Below are 3961 nucleotides of genomic sequence, written 5' to 3'. Positions count from 1 at the left end.
TCATCCAGATGAGTCAGCTAATTCAATGAAACACCGATCGAACCACGTCCAATCAAGGTTTGATTTCTTCGTCACCAGAGATAGTTCAAAATTGTCTCTTCTGGAGGAATTTCACTAAATAAGAATTCCATTCTCATTTGGATATTTCAAAAAATCCCACTAAATACGTACCACCTTGATCCTTTAGAAGGGTTGTCTCTGTAACCAGTTTGGTTCTCCATCTCAAGTTTAATTTATCCGAACATTCCAAAAGTCCTTAGACTTGTGAACCCTTTACTGGTATTTGTGTATTCAGTGACTTACAAATGTCTATTTTAGATCCAATCCAATAGATCATTTTTACAAGCATTCTTTGTCCCGCAAAGTGCTTTCACGGCTTTTTTCCTTCTCAGGAAGGATTCATAAGTTACTGAATTCAAATTATTTATTGCTAGAGTCTTTGAATCTACCAACTTACTCATCCTAATTAGACGGATATGGCCTAGCTCATGCATGCCATTCTTTGTATGTAATAGAAAAGGAGGACTTGTACGGGCGGGTGTTGGAGAAGTTGTGATAGTATTCAAACCCCCATAAATACTCGCCAAGACAGGAATAGCTAAGCTCACTGTCGACCGCTCACCATTGTAGATGCCATCTTAAAGGTACTTAGATGTATAGAGTTGACATCTTTAGGAAGAACGACGCTCAGAGCCAACAAGCTAAATATGCCGCTAAGTAAGTATCCTCCTAGAGATTCTCTTTAATGCATAGCTTGGAGAATAAGGCCTCCTCGGCCTTTGACCATTTGTCATGAGCTTCGATGTCGCCAAGAGGGTTATGAGTTGACTTAGGCGAAACAATTTTCTTCTCCTTAATTCTTTTCTAGGAAATTGAATTGAGGAATCCCAAGTTTCCGTGTGGTGTGGACGCGACTTTAGATAGTCTCTACATTGAGGAATCGGGTGAAAGAATAAAAATAAGGAGGTTCGAAATAAATCAAGAAAAGGTAATTCTTGATTTACGTTTTTGTTCCCCTTGTTTTACATTCAACCATTAGCCCCGTTAATTTCATTATCGTTTATTTTTATTAACTATATCGAACGTCCGGGAACTCCAAGGGTACACCCCTTGGAACTATGGTTTTATTGCTTTTTTTTTTAATTTACGCATTTCATTTTAACTGCTTCCGCTTGCGCATTCCCGGGCCAATCCACTCGCACCTCACGGTGCCTTTCAAGTGGTATCAGAGCTCAATTCGATGTAGAGGCTATGGTATTGTGTGAACAAGCATGACAATATGTTCTTTTTTTAAGTATAATATATTTTTTGCTTATTATTGAACAATTATGTGAGAAAATTATTTGTTTAATTTTTGAAATTTTGAATGATTTTAAGTATTTTATGAAAATTGAATTTTCTGATAAAATACTTGTTCTAATTTTATATTAGTGTCTAGAAATAAAAAAACAAAAATGGCACTATAGCAGTGTACTGCCGATCGGTATTGCTCAGTGTGCGCGCACGAGCCAGAGCTGTCTGTGAATATATGTAGGCATGCGTGACAAAGCAGACAGTCTGTGCGCGCGCGTGCATGCTGGTAGGGGAGCTAGCGTGCGTGTTCGATTGTGCAGCCGCTGTGCTACTACTGTTGCTGACGGCCAACGACTGGGCCGTCTTTCGTCGTTATTTTAGAAAATTGAATTTTTCAATTTCTACATATTTTCTGAAAAATATTAATAATTACTGATTTAATTTTGAAGAAAATTGGATTTTTTAGAATTAAATTACTTTAATTAATTTTGTTTAATTGCGTGCATTGGATGTACGTGGCTTAATCTTCCATTTTTTTAGAATTCGATTTTAAACTTATTATTTTCTGCATATAATTATTTTTCGTGATATTAAATATCACGATATTTTTGGGTGTTTATTTCCATGTGTAGAATGAATGTGAATGGATGATCACGGAGCCCTCGACTGCATGTATGTCTTTTAATTTTTGTTGGGTGGGCCCCTATGCGTTGTGATTTTATTTTCTCCTTCCTCCTCTTTTTTAGCCTTGGAATAGTAAGGGTTTCTATCTCCCTCCTAATGTATTCCTCTCGACTTCTGATCAGGGTTTCTTTTTCAATTGTAATGAGAGTAGTATAGGATAATTTTGGTGAGATTATTCATTTTGAGCAAGTCCATGGAGAAGAAGGCCCACAAAGGAGGATGCCCATGGAGAGGCGGCCCATGGAGATATTACCTGGCCCATCGTGATATTACTTTCTAGTAGCAAAGGGCCATGTTAGACAGACCTTAGACTTACTACGGACTCAGTGGGTCGCATAGGTTGGGCTCGTGATCATACAACAGGGGTATCATAGGTTGGGCTCGTGATCATCGCATGTGATGCTTTTATTTAAAACTTTAAATATTTGATATTTATGCATGCAATGTTTACATGTGATGAGGTCTCGTTCTAACTCAAAATAACTCTCACTTGGCTGGACCTAGTTGAATATTAGGCCCATAATGGACTTAGATCAAAATAATTTTAATCTGTCCAAGCCTTCAATCCATAGCAATGTGGTGAGGAAGCTACCGATACCCAAGTGTGGTCTGACGAGTCGTGGCACACTTGGGATAGAGAAAAACTGCACCATTGTTCAAAGGAACATGTTCACCGTTTTACTATCTCACGGGTCGTGGGGGGCGAAGAATGAAATGTGATTTGGTTAATGGGTCGGACCTAACACCGAGTAACATGATTCTCTTGGAGTCCTCGGGATTTGTGAAGAGGTGAGGCAAAAGATCGTGGAAATTTCATGGGATGAGAATGGTATTAGATACCTCCCACAAGGCTTTTGCCTCATGAATCGTAAAAGCGGGGTATGGCAAATTCGCTTGTGGATCCTGAGCCCACTAGGAATTGCTATTCCCGAAACCCCACTTGAGAGTGGTGGGCTTTCGTACAAATAATGGGAGAGTTAAAGATTAAAGACCACGTCTTTTAGCTTAATCATAATATTACAATCATTTGCTGATTTCTATTTATCTTTTTATTATCTAGAAAATGTCTAAGAATTCTTTAACCATGATAATGAAGACTAATAAATTCAATGGCATGAAGTACAACGACTGGCGGCAAAATCTGAGGATTATTCTAGATTTTGAGAACCTGGGCTATGTCTTGGACAAGAGATTTCCAACGGCCTTGCTGGAAGGGTCCTCACCCGAAGAACGTGTCATGTTCGAGAAGTGTCTTGAGGACAACCGCAAGGTCCGTAGTATCATATTGGTTTTGATGTCCAATGACATCCAAAAGCAATACAATAGGCTGGATAATGCTCCTTCGACAATGCTCCGCATGAAGGAAGTTTATGCGGTTCTTGATAGGCATATTAGATATGCTACCACAAAGCATTCTTCGAGACCAAGATGGCCGAAGGATCATCTGTATAAAGTCACGGGGATAAGATGCTATGCCTAGCGGAGAAGCTTGAAGACCTCCAAGCTGGGCTTGACAATGACACGTACATTGACATGATCCTTCAGTCACTTCCTCCATCCTACGACCCGTTAATTATTAACAACAACATGAATGGACTTGAGAAGTCTATTCATGAGTTAATTAATATGCTGGTCCAATACTAGGCGACGACCCACAAGTCTAAGCCGATGGTATTGGTAGGAGAGCCTTCAACCTCTAAAGCGAAAGGCGAGAGGTTCAGACGTTGGAAGAGGAAGAAAGGCATGGAAAAATTCATTGCAGCCACTACTAGAGCTTTGAGCGCCTGTACTGCTCCCGTGGAAATGGGCTAAAGGAAAGGAAAGGTTGGCGGTTCACAACGGTCGAAGGCAAATGATGTTTGCAATGATAGCCAAGGAAAGGTGCATTGGAAGAGGGAGTGCCTACAACTCCCTCTCCAACCCAGGTACGTCTGTGATTTAAGTGAATATGATAACTAATTCTGCATCTTTGTTATTAGATTCC

This window comes from Sesamum indicum, linkage group LG16, assembly GCF_000512975.1.
Source record: "Sesamum indicum cultivar Zhongzhi No. 13 linkage group LG16, S_indicum_v1.0, whole genome shotgun sequence".
NCBI classification, from domain to species: domain Eukaryota; kingdom Viridiplantae; phylum Streptophyta; class Magnoliopsida; order Lamiales; family Pedaliaceae; genus Sesamum; species Sesamum indicum.
This window is presented reverse-complemented; position numbering follows the sequence as displayed.